This window comes from Hypanus sabinus, chromosome 10, assembly GCF_030144855.1.
Source record: "Hypanus sabinus isolate sHypSab1 chromosome 10, sHypSab1.hap1, whole genome shotgun sequence".
Taxonomy (NCBI): Eukaryota; Metazoa; Chordata; class Chondrichthyes; order Myliobatiformes; family Dasyatidae; genus Hypanus; species Hypanus sabinus.
Genome location: NC_082715.1, coordinates 101,039,431 through 101,053,527, shown reverse-complemented (window position 1 = coordinate 101,053,527; position 14,097 = coordinate 101,039,431).

Below are 14,097 nucleotides of genomic sequence, written 5' to 3'. Positions count from 1 at the left end.
ATAGAGTGGACATTGAAAGAATGTTTCCAATAGTGGGAGAGTCTAGAACCAGAGGGCTCAGCTTCAGAGTACAAAGATATCTCTTTAGATCAGCAATGAGGAGGAATTTCCTTATCCAGAGGGCAGTAAATCTGTAGAATCCATTGCTGCCTGCAACTGTAGAAGCCAAGTCATTGGGTATATTTAAAGCAGAGGATGATAAGTAATTTATTAATAAGGGCTGCAAAGATCAGAAGAATGGGATTGAGAGGGAAAATAAATTAGCCATGATCAAATAAATGGTGGAGCATACTTGATGGGCCAAATGGCCTAACTCTGCTCTTATTAGGAACCTCCTGTACCTAATAAAGTGGACACTATGTATGTTCCTGGTCTTCTGCTGCTGAGGCCCGTCCAATTTAAGGTTTGTAGTGTTGCTTGTTCAGAGATGCTCTTCCACACACCGCTCTTTTAATGTTTGGTTATTTGAGTTGCTGTTGCCTTCCTGTCAGGTGACCTCTGTCATTAACAAGGAACTTACACTCACAGAGGTGCTGCTCACTGGATTTTTTTTTGTTTTTTGCATGGTTCTCTGTAAACTCTAGAGACTGGTGTGCATGAGAATCCCAGAAGGTCAGCAGTTTTTGAGATACTTAAACCACCTGTCTGGCACCAACAATCATTTCATGGTCAACACCACTTAGGTCGTATTTCCTCTCCATTCGGATGTTTGGTCTGAACAACTGAACCGCTTGACCATGTCTGCATGCTTTTCTTCATTGAGTTGCTGTCACATGATTGGCTGATTAGATATTTGCATTAATGAGCTGGGATAGAGACGTACCTAATAAAGTGGGCACTGAATGTAGGTAACAAATGGCCACTTGTTCTACTAAAATAAAACAACATTATGCAGCCCACAAGTCCAGACTCAGAATCAAAATCTAGAATTTAAATTAAATAGAATATTTTAAATTATTATTCTTTAGTGATTTGCATGCTCGTAACCTCATATAAACCATTTCTCAGTTCACTAAGTTAATGATTATTGCAACATGAAGGTACGTAACAGTTACATATAATGTATACAATAGAACAACACTGACTACTAATGTTTCCATAACCTGACACAAAGCTATTTCATGCAGTGGTGACACTGCATTAGCAGGCTATACTTTGTGCAGCTGACCGTCACACAAGGCGTAAACTTGTGAGCTCATTTTATTTTTCTACAAACTATTACTCACTGTGGCAGAGATTATAAATTTAGATCTACATTCTCTACAATTTTCCAATTATTATCAATGAGCTGTCTTCTCATTTTTTTTTTCATTGGTTCGCTCTATTTGATATGAATAACAGCAAGCTTTTGCCTAATGTTAACTCTCCCAGAACCTTTGGCTGTCATATAACAGTACACAAATACTCATCAAATTATTCCAGAGGTTTCAATTTCCATTTTTTTTTAACAGAAATGCACTCCATATGTTAAGGTCCCATCTAATAGTTTCACCATTATTCCAACAGCGGCTATAAAATTAGGCTGAACATGTAAAAAATTAGCTGATCATTGTTTAGGAAACCATAACACCTAACACCATAACACCATAAACCATAACACCATAACACTTCGGTAAGCTTGTGTGATTGCTTGCTGAGGGGAAGAAGGTAAGGTCGCTAGGTGCTTTTTAGACTTATTCTATTAATCCAGTTCGGGTATGGGGGAGACAGTCAGAGCAGTGGTGTGCTCCATATGCAGTATGTGGGAGGTCAGGGTCAACACAGTTGTCCCTGATGACCACACCTGCAAAAGGTGCGTCCAGCTGCAGCTCCGATCAGACCGAGTTAGGGAGTTGGAGCAGAAGCTGGTTGAACTACGGATCATTCGGGAGGTGGAGGCAGAGATAGATAGGAGTTATCAGGAGGTAGTCACACCAAAAAACCAAGAAGTAGGCAGATGGGTGACGGTCCAGAGAGGCAGGGGGAGCAGGCAGAGAGAGCAGAGCACCCCTGCGGCCATTCCCATTAACAATAAGTATACCGTACTGGATACTGTTGATGGGGATGACCTACCAGGAATGAGTTGTAGTGGTCCTGCCTCTGGTACAGAGGTTGAACCCTCAACTAGAAAGGGGAGGAGGGAAGAGAAGAGAGCGATAGTTTTAGGGGACTCTATAGTTAGGGGGGCAGATAGGAGATTTTGTGGGGCAGATCGGGAGTCTCAGATGGTATGTTGCCTCCCTGGTGCCAGGGTCCGGGACATCTCAGATCGGGTGCAGACTATTCTTGAGAGTGAGGGCATGAACCCAGATGTAGTGGTCTATGTAGGGACCAATGATGTAGGTAAGGTGAGTGAGGGGGTCCTGCTTAGAGAGTTCAGGGAGTTAGGAGTGAAGCTGAAAGGCAGGACCTCCAGGGTGACAATCTCGGGATTGCTACCTGTGCCACGTGCGAGTGAGGCGAAGAATAGAATGATTATGCACATTAATACGAGGCTGAGAGCATGGTGCAGGAAGGAAGGGTTCAGGTTTTTGGATAATTGGTCTTTGTTCCAGGGACATTGGGATCTGTTTCGAAGGGATGGTCTACATTTGAACCGGAGGGGTACTAACATTCTTGCAGGAGTATTTGCCAGTGCTGCTCGGGGGGTTTAAACTAGATGTGCAGGGGGCAGGGATCCAGATCCAGAGGGTTGGTCAGAAGGTGCATGGGGTTAAATGTGTACAAGGTTTGGGTGATCTTGAGAAGGTCATCAAAATTCAGGGTGCAATTTGCCCGATGGAAGTTCAAGGAGCTGGGTTAGGTACAGTAGACAGTGTTTTAAGCAAAGAGAGGAGGAATGGGCTAAGAATTCTATACTTGAATGCGCGTAGTGTCAGAAATAAGATAGATGAGCTTGAAGCTCAGATGAAAATGGGGAACTACGATATTGTTGGGATAACGGAGACATGGCTGCAAGGGGATCAGGCCTGGGAATTGAGTGTACCAGGGTATACGTGCTATCGTAGAGACAGAAATATGGGAAGAGGGGGTGGGGTGGCCCTGTTGGTGAGGAATGAGATTCAGTCCTTAGCAAGAGGTGACTTGGGAACAGGGGAAGTAGAGTCTGTGTGGATTGAGCTGAGGAACAGTAAGGATAAAAAGACCCTAATGGGTGTTGTGTACAGGCCCCCAAACAGTAGCGTGGATATTGGGTACAAGTTGATTAGGGAGTTAACATTGGCATGTGCTAAAGGTAATGCAGTCGTTATGGGAGATTTCAACATGCAGGTGGACTGGGAGAATCAGGTAGGTGCTGGACCCCAGGATAGGGAGTTTGTGGAGTGTCTAAGGGATGTATTTTTGGAACAGCTTGTGCTTGAGCCAACCAGGAACGAGGCTATTTTGGACTTGGTGATGTGTAATGAACAGGAATTGATAAGTGATCTTGAAGTAAAGGAGCCATTAGGAAATAGTGATCATAACATGATAAGTTTTTATCTACAATTTGAGAGGGATAGGGGCAGATCAGAGGCGTCAGTGTTGCAATTAAATAAAGGAGACTACGGAGCCATGAGGGAAGAGCTGGCCAAAGTTAAATGGGCGGATGCCCTGGCAGGAAAGACAGTGGATCAGCAGTGGCAGATATTCTTGGGCATAATACAAAAGATGCAAATGCAGTTCATTCCAATGAGAAGGAGGGATTCAAAGAGGGGGAAGGGGCCACAGTGATTGACAAAGGAAGTCAGAGATTGTATAGCATTAAAGAAAAAGAAGTATGACAGGGCTAAGATGAGTGGGAATACAGATGATTGGGAAAGTTTTAAGGAACAGCAGATCTTAACTAAAAAAGCAATATGGAGAGAAAAAATCAGGTATGAGCTCAGTCTAGCCAGGAATATAAAAGGGGATAGCAAAAGCTTTTTTAGCTATGTGAAGAGAAAGAAGATAGTTAAGAACAATGTTGGCCCCTTGAAGAATGAATTGGGAGAAATTGTTATGGGAAACAGGGAAATGGCAACAGAATTTAATGCGTACTTTAGATCTGTCTTCACCAGGGAGGACACAAGCAATCTCCCAGATGTATGGATGGGCCAGGGTCATAAGATATCAGAGGAATTGAGACAGATTGACATTAGGAAAGAAACTGTAATGAGTAGACTGGTAGGACTGAAGGCTAATAAATCCCCGGGTCCAGATGGTCTGCATCCGAGGGTTCTAAAAGAGGTGGCTCAGGAAATTGCGGATGCATTGGTAATCATTTTCCAATGTTCCTTAGATTCAGGATCAGTTCCTGAAGATTGGAGAGTGGCTAATGTTGTCCCATTTTTCAAGAAGGGAGGGAAGGAGAAAACGGAGAACTATCGCCCTGTTAGCCTAACGTCAGTCGTGGGGAAGATGCTTGAGTCCATTATTAAGGACGAAATAGTGGCACATCTAGATGGCAGAAATAGGATTAGGCCGAGCCAGCATGGATTTACCAAGGGCAAATCATGCTTGACTAATCTGTTGGAGTTTTTTGAGGGTGTAACAAGGATGTTAGACGAGGGTAAGCCAGTGGATGTTGTGTACCTAGATTTACAGAAGGCATTCGATAAGGTGCCACATAGGAGATTGGTGAGTAAAATCAGAGCTCATGGCATTGGGGGCAGGGTTTCAACATGGATAGAAAACTGGTTGGCAGATAGAAAGCAAAGGGTAGCAGTGAATGGGTGTTTCTCAGACTGGCTGGAGGTGACTAGTGGGGTACCACAGGGCTCTGTATTGGGACCACAGCTCATTACGATTTATGTCAATGATTTAGATGAGGGCATTGAAAACTATATCAGCAAGTTTGCTGACGATAATAAACTGGGTGGCAGTGTGACATGCGAAGAGGACGTTAGGAGAATACAGGGAGACTTGGATAGGCTGAGTGAGTGGGCAGATACTTGGCAGATGTCATTCAATGTGAATAAATGTGAAGTTATCCACTTTGGAAGCTGGAACAAGAGGGCAGAGTATTGTCTGAACGGTGTCGAGTTAGGTAAGGGAGAAATGGAAAGAGACCTAGGAGTCCTAGTTCACCAGTCAATGAAGGTGAATGAGCAAGTGCAACAGGCAGTGAAGAGGGCAAATGGAATGTTGGCCTTTGTTACAAGGGGAATTGAATACAAGAGCAAGGATGTTCTTTTGCATTTGTACAGGGCCCTGGTGAGACCACACCTGGAATATTGTGTACAGTCTTGGTCTCCAGGTTTAAGGAAGGACATTCTGGCAATTGAGGAAGTGCAGCGTAGATTCACTAGGTTGATTCCTGGGATGGCAGGGCTGTCTTACGCAGAGAGATTGGAGAGATTGGGCTTGTACACGCTGGAATTGAGGAGATTGAGAGGGGATCTGATTGAAACGTTTAAGATAATTAAAGGATTTGATAGGATTGAGGCAGGAAATATGTTCCAGATGTTGGGAGAGTCCAGTACCAGAGGGCATGGATTGAGAATAAGAGGTCAGTTATTTAAAACAGAGTTGAGGAAGAGCTTCTTCTCCCAGAGAGTTGTGGAGGTGTGGAATGCACTGCCTCGGAAGACGGTGGAGGCCAATTCTCTGGATGCTTTCAAGAAGGAGCTGGATAGATATCTGATGGATAGGGGAATCAAGGGATATGGGGACAAGGCAGGGACTGGGTATTGATAGTGAATGATCAGCCATGATCTCAGAATGGCGGTGCAGACTCGAGGGGCCGAATGGTCTACTTCTGCACCTATTGTCTATTGTCTATTGTCTAGTCTAGTGTTGCAATGTATACAGGGATGGCTGATTTGGTCAATTGCAGCTTGAAATTTCCTTCCATACTAGTGTCAAAGGTGTAGGGATGGCATAGCATCGGTGACTCTTGAGCTTTGAGATTCTCTGTTCATTTTCACTTCCTGCATTCTTGCTTCCTTTAATGGGTGAGCATCATTTTGTTTTGTGCAGGAATTTCAAACAGGACAATCTGATGCTTGTTGTTCTCAATGGTATGAATCTTCAGGGATGGTCTAAGAGAGTCTTTCACTCTCCTATTCCATTCACCCTGTGATTATTTGTCCTCAGCCAGCTTTCCATACGGTAGCTACTTAGGTATTCTGTCGCCAGACCTTCTCCCGACGTATCATGACAACCTGATCTGTGATTATTTTAACAATGTTGGGGGGGGGGGGGTTCCTTTGGAATGGAAACATAGAAGTGGCTCTAAGTTTAATTATAATTGAAAAGAGGGACACAATTAATGAGATTCACTGCACATGCCTGTTCATGGGACTGCAGGGAGAACCAGAAATTTCCCAGGCATTGCTCTCAGCTGCCCACACAGCTTATTAGTACACATCTGTTTGAGGATAAAAAGTCAACTTTCAGCAATTTCATTTTAATACAGCCACCGTCTCTTTAAGGAGAGGTGAATGTTGTTAGAGAATTAAAATAACTGGAAGAAATGGGGAAGGGTACCTCATTCTTAAAATACAGAGGCCAAGACTATCAATCCAAAGACCTGAGTTCAAATCCACCACAGCTGTTGTGTTTAATAATCTGGCATTTTAAAAAAGCCCTGTTATTGGTAATAATGATCAGAATACTACTGAATTGCCATAACAACCAATCGAGTTCACGTAACATCCTTCGGGGGAGAAAATCTACCATTCCTCTCCAGCCTATGACACCTGACCAATCAGTGTGCTTAACCCCCAACTGCCCTTTGAAATGGGCTAGATTCTAGATTCTATTCAAGGGCAATGAAGGATGGGCAATAAAATGCTGGCCTTATCAGTGAGGCACAGCTCCCAAAAATGAATACATTAAATTAAATGACAACTCAGGATTTGTGCTGCTTAGCCACACGATTTTTTTTTTGTGTGATCTACAGAAAAGTAAATTACTCTCCTGCAGACCCCAGAAAGTTACTTGAATCGCGTAAGTTTAGCTTGTGTTCCATTTGCAGCCTGGGGATGTGGGGAAATGGGCATTGATAAGTTTGAACAAATAAGAGATGCCGAGTAGGAGAGGGAAGAATGGTATATAGAATATTGAACAGAAGTTGAGAAGGCTCATTCTGAATAAATGCAATACATTGAGGGAAAAATAATTGATGTAAATGCGTGTACTGTTCCTCTAAGGCAGGAGCTCCCAACCTAGGGTAATGGACCCCTTTCTTAATGGTATTGGACCATGGCTTAAATAAGGTTGGTAACCCCTGCTCTCAGATCATTGAGATTTTCTGAACTGCAGAAAGACTTCTAAGACTATCAATGGCTCTTCCATCTGATAACTTTAGGGTTGCTGAGGTTCAGCTGTCTAGTCAGAAGAGGGATCTACTTCCCCTCTGGACCGCCAACTACAGTCCTCATCCAATAATTTTAACCCCTTACCTATGTTCCCTTGGTCCCAACAGGTTTCCCCCCTCTGCTTTCAAGTCATGCTGCACTTTCAGTTCACGTACTGAAAATTTCAAGTCCCCGGTGCATTTTCAGGGAACCTTTCTGAAGAAGAAGTTGGATCTCCAGCTGTCCCAGAAAGCAGTGACTCAGAAAAAAGTTCAACACATCCTCCACTGGTAGATGCAGGGGTCTGCAGGATGGGGAATTGACAGGTGCATGTTAGCTAAGAGTTGGCTTTCTCACCTTGGTCTGGAATGGTGGAGAATCTAATGGCTTAGCATCATAGAGACATACAGCACAGAAACAGTTCCTTGGCCCAAATGGTCCATGCTGATCAATGTTCCCATCGATGCTAGTCTTGGTTCGGCCCATAAACATTTCCTAATGTGTTCCAGTGACCTGAGAAAGCCTCACTGTGTAAAGTCTGTACAGAGAACACAGAGCAGTATAGCACAGGACACACCCTTCAGCCCACAACACCTCTCCTGACCTTGATATCATTTGCTTGCACATGGTGTACATCCCTCTGTTCCATCTGTTCATGTGCCCATCTAAATGCCTCTTAGACATTGATATCATATGTGCTTCCATTACCTCCCCTGGCATCAAAATCTAGGAACTTGCCACATTCTGTGTGAAAAACTCACCTTGTAAATCTCCTTTAAACTTTCTCCCTCTCACCTTAAGGCCATGCCATTGAATATTTGACATTCCTACCTTGGGGAAAAAGACTGTTTACCCTATCTCTTTGCTTATAATTTTATGTACTTCTGTTAGGCCTCCTCAGCTTTTGAAACTCAGAGAAAATAATCCAGGTTTGTGCAACCGCTCCTTAAAGCTAAGACTTTTAATCCAGGCGAAAACTAGGTTAACATCTACTACACCCCCTCCAAAGCCTGCAGACCCTTCCTTCAATGTAGAGACCAGAACGGCACACAGTACTCCAAACGAGGACAAACCAGATTTTTACAGCTGCAATGTGATTTGCTAAATTGTATACTCAAGATTCTTAAGTATCATTAGAGCTGCACTCCTGTTGGCAGCTGTAAAGAATTTCCTCGCAGTCCCATCCTGTGCCTTGAGGTTTTGTAACTTCGGGACAATCTTTCAGCAACACTCATAACCACATCATCTATATGCCATGCCTCCTCTGCAGCTCACAAGGTAGGTGAGGGTTGCAGCAGCATGAATTTAACTCAGACCTCCTAGATGCTGAGCCGAGGATTCAATCCTGTCTAGTTTGAGTCCGAGTGAAGAGTCTCGACCCGAACCTTCAACTGTCTACTTTCTGCTCTAGAAGCCAGCAAAAACAATTTCCTGTATTTCCTTCCTGCCTAGTTTGCTGGGCTATTGCTTTTCCATATTGCAGATAGGTAGGCTTCTGGTAAGCATACCAGTGGTCACTGGGAGTCCCAGACTGCACATCTGCACCAGGGCATGATCATACAATGGTTGTCTTGAAGCTGGGTTGTAAGAAAGAGCACAACTCAAAAACTGTGTGTGTGATTGAGCAGAGTAAAGCATAGATTGGAAACTTCAGGCAACTATTCAACAACCCTATGCAGCAGATATTACTCTGGTACTGATGAGTACCGAAAGGATGAGTCACTTGGAGTTAGCTGCACTGATAATGCTTACTAGTTGGAGGGCGAAATCACATATATTCTACAAATATATGCTGAGCACATAACGCATAGCTGTAATAACTTGCTTGGAGCCAAGAGAAATAATATAGTGTTAACAAATGTTAGTTAGCAGAGTTCCAAGTTCCCTTGTATATCTGAAAATAGACCCAGAATTTAATGATAGCCTGAAGGGACAAACTATTACTTTTTATAGAGCAGGTGTGTGCTTTAAGCTGTCTTTTTGTCCTTTTTTAATGGTGGCATACTGGTATTCTGAGCAATGTTATCAAATAGCTGGTCAGGCACAGGTGACCTATTTTACAAAATGATTTACAACAAGTATAGTGACCTTATTTATATTAAAATATGTGATTTTAATAAACTCAGCTCATAGTATGGATTCGGTATCCAAAATGGCACATGGTATAATTTCCTACATAAAATGAAAGTTGATGCTGAATTTAATATTGTTCCTTGGGAACTCATATTCTGCATGTAACATACAGTGTAATCTGTTTACAAGGCCAATGAGTACTTCATAAGCATTTATTATGATGACTGGTTCTTTGATATGTGTGCATGTACAAGAGCAATAGACTATTGCTGTAGACCAATCACCAGTGAAGAACAGCATTGTGTATAATTTTGACCAAAGCTCACACCATATGTAATTTATCAAACAGCTAATAGTCAGGTACTTGCAGATTCCTAGGTTTTTTATACATTACTCTCAGCTGTGTAGGATAAATGTACTTGCATCCAGCGCTCTGGATGTGGCCTCCTCTACATTGGTGAGATCTAACACTGACTGGGGGAACCATTTTGTTGTGTACCATCTGCAAAAAGCGTGATTTCCCGGCGGCCAAAGATTTCAATTCCTATCCCTATTCCCATTCCGACATGTCTGTCCATGGACTCCCCTTTTGGCAAGATGAGTCCACTCTCAGGTTAATCGTCAGTCAACCATACATGAATACTCATGAATGCAGCCAAACAAAATAGTGTTTCTCCAGAGGCAAGGTACAAAACACAGAACCAACAGTCATACACAACATGCCCTATGCCTTCCTTGACACCCTGTCTACCTGAGTTGCCACTTTCAGGGAGTTATAGACATGGAACCCCAAAATACCTCTTATATCAATGCCCCTCAGCGTGCTGACATTTACCATATACTTTTCTTTTACCTTTAACCTCCTGAAGTGCAACAGTTTACACTTGTCTGGATAAACAATAAATTTCTGTGTATTATGCTAGGTTAGGAAGCATTACTCTGGCTTCTCAGTCAGTTGCAGCATGCATTTAAGGCTGATCCTTCAGCATACACAATGAGACCTAGACACTTGTCAGCTTCCCCCTCACACATCCCCACTCAACCACACCACCTCCCCGACTACCCTCCAGGGTAGCGCTGTCTGATTGTATCCTGTGTGAAGAAGAACTTGCAAAAGTCACGGGATTGTGCTGTCATGCTGAGCTTAAGCATGAGCTCAATGTCACCGTCTAGGAAGAAAGGTGACGCGCTCCATCATGGGCACTTGCTGCTCTTTGGAGATAATCCAGTGAGTGCTGGCACTTCCAGGCATAAGAGATTCTGGTGATGCTGGAAATCCAGAGCAAGACACACACAAAATGGTGCAGATCAGGCAGCATCTACAGAAGTAAACAATCAACATTATGTAGGGTCTCACCTTGAAACGTTGATGTTCTTTCCTCTCCACAGATGCTGCCTGACCTGCTGAATTTGTCCAGCATTCTGTGTGTGTTGTCACAGGTATAAGTGTCAGCTTATAATCAGAAGACCCAGCTCAATGTTTTCAATGATGGGCTCATGAACAGTGACACAAACCTAATCGCTCCCATCTATTCTTACAGGTATTGTTTCAGAGCGGTGGCTCAGAGTTAAGAAAAAAATGAGGCATCTAGTTCAAAATATATTTTCTGCAGTTTTGAAATTGCTTAGCGTGCTCGGTAGCTCAGGATACAGAGGTTACAGATGGGAGACATCAAACATTCACCCTATATGATGGTAGCAGATGTACATGAATATTAACACACTGCACGTGTTTTCCCTTCATGAATGTTGTGGATTCCCTTTGAAAAGCAGGATACCACATGGAAAGAAAGAATTACTTGCATTTTAATGATGTTTTATACACAACAGGACATCCTGAAATGAAACACCATTGAAGCAGCGTCTGCTTTTTTGGAAAGAAAGTCAAAAACTGGTGCAAGATTCATTACTTTGTTGATGACAAGATAAGTATTGACTGGGGCTGCTGAGGACTTACAAGCTCTTCTTTAAATAGAGCCACAGGTTCTTGTAAATCTACCCACATAAGCAGATGGCTTTCTGTTTAACATCGCAAGCAAACATATACATTCTCAGAACCATGCTAATATCTCTGGAGCGGGACTTAACCCTTCTGCTTCAGAGGTGAGAATGCTAACACTGAGCCAAGGCTGATGTCATGTGTGGCTCCACTGGAGTAAGATGTAACAGACTGTAGACATTGTGTGGTAGGTCCAGCTGCTTCCCTGGGAAACATGATGATGGTTATCTCAAAGAGGGCAATTATTGGTGGCCACGTGAGGAGTAAGGTATTCGAAGATCAAGTCTTCAAACCTGATATGGCAACAGTGGTCCTTGCCCTCCTGTCTGCTCCAAAGTAATACAGCTGGTACCTAGAATGAGACCACCAATATGTTTCCACAAAGTCCTCCAAATCCACTAGCAGGATAAGTGAACTGATGTCAGTTTACTCTTCCAGACCAACAGCAAAACAATGAACCCTAATTGCTTTCAACTATAGTCTCATTCCACCATTGCATAAATCCTGAAACAGACAATCTATTCAGAGCTCCATCATGGCAAAAGACAGCCAGGCAGACAGAGAAATTGATCCAGGATGTGCTCAAAGCCTTGATGAAAAAGACAGAAGGTGTCACAACCATGGATTTGGCAGCGCAGTAGATACAGCAATTGCCTTGTGAATTTGCACGTGTCGACTAATTATTATTTAATCATGATAGTATTTAACTCCATACTTGTCATAGTACTTGTCGAGACTTGGACAGAGCACAACAATGCTTCACTTTTGTTTGCATCGGCCTTGTCTGAGAAATTGGACTGTCGAGTCAACTGATTCTGAACACTAGCAGTATTCGTTTAATAATTAGATGTTCTTTTCAGCTGCAGTGTAGGCTTCGTTTCCCGTTGGAGAGGTTTAGTTAATGGCCCTGTGTGGCCGAGCGCTTATTGTTTTATTTTCCCTTTAACACTGTTCGCATTAAAGTTTTATGAACTATTGACCCGTTTCAGTGTCTCTCACTCCGCACTTGGCCATTTCTGAACCTGGTGCCGTATCTACTGCGCTGCCGAATCCGTGGTTGCGACACAATGGTCCTAGTGACTCAGGAAAATCGCAGGTCCATAACCGCTCAAAGTAGAGAATGAGTCTTCAAGAATGTCTTGAGAACCTCAAGTCCATTCATTGGTAGCTCGCTGAAGCCCAGCATTAACAGCAGAATGAGTGCACTCACTCTCAAACTACCCATTCAGTCTCTTTGTCAAACACCTCCTCTCTTACCTGTTGCCCTTAACAGCCACCCAGCAAACTACATAGCTGGAGTGGAAGCCCATCCATCATTTGTGATTCTGAAGGGCTGTCTAGGAAGGAAAGGTTCTCTTTGCCTAGTAGTAATTGCACCCATTATAGCAGCCATTTAAATTTCTGCTTTCAGCATGCTACTTTAGTCCTAATTGTTGAGCACCATAGGTTGAGGCACAATTATTGTCCCAATGACCAAGCAACCCCTTTCTCTTGGAAATTCCAATAAGGTATCCAATATGTGAAATTCTACTGAATTCTTTCTTTTTCAGATGGTGTCGTCAGAGAACAGTGATCAGTGACGCCTTGACAAAGTAAATCACAGAGTGTCTTGTTCCCCTTGAAAAGTCATCTTCAATCCTTCAGCAGCAAATGAATAGGGAAAGGTGATTTAGCTGTAAGTAGCACTCAACAATGACTCACTCACTTGCGTTGTCTGTTAAGAGAGGCTGCTAAATGATGCATTATTCACAAAATGACATCCAAAATCTTCCATGAAGTGAACTGCAGGCAATTGAATTTTCAATCAGCTCTCTAACAACCATCAGGGCAGTTGTTAACCAATGATGGCTTCAACTCATTCATTGGGAAACTCATCTCAGGCCACTGCCTCAGAAACACAGTATAGTGGTACTTGAATTGACTAGCATCAATACACTGATTGTACAATATGGCATGTTTTCCAAATGTAACTAATGATAAATGTCATGGCACTTAATACTAATCACAGACTAAACTAGAGCTGCAACTTAAGACTTTATGTAAGCAGCCATCTGAGTTGGTTAGCAACTATGGGGTAAGCCTGAAGTTGCCTCATTTATATTGTAACATTTTAGTAGCTGCTGTACTTTTAAGAGTTCACTTTTTTCACCGTCCAGCTCTCTTCTTATTAAACAAACAATCAGTCTGATACACTCACGGCATTTTGAACAATTTTATTTCCAAAGAGCCACCTCCTTGGGGATTGGGGGCTTAATTTAAATGGTTCTTTTTCATTTTCATATCACGACTAATTTTTCTTTCTTGACCATATTCTTGGTTTTTCAAGAAGATGGATGTAAGTGGTTAATATCTGATATTTATGATTGAAGTACTTTCGAAATCCCTGTAAGCAGGATGAAATGTAAATATAGGAATTACACTCAGTGGCTGCTTTATTAGGTACGCCAGTACACTTACTCATTAATTCAAATATCTAATCAACCTATCATGTGGCAGCAACTCGATGCATATAGGCATGCAGACATGGTCAGTTGTTTTTCAGTTTCAGAAATCAGACTGGGGAAGAAGTATGATCTAAGTAACTTTGAGTATGGAATGATTGCTGGTGCCAGACAGGGTGGGTTGAGTATTTGAGAATCTGATAATCTCCTGGGATTTTCATGCATATCGGTCTTTAGAGTTTACAGAGAATGGTGCAAAGAACATCCAGTGAGCAGCAATTCTGTGGGTGAGAACATATTACTAATGAGAGAGGTCAGAGGAGAATGGCCAGACTGGTTCAAGGTG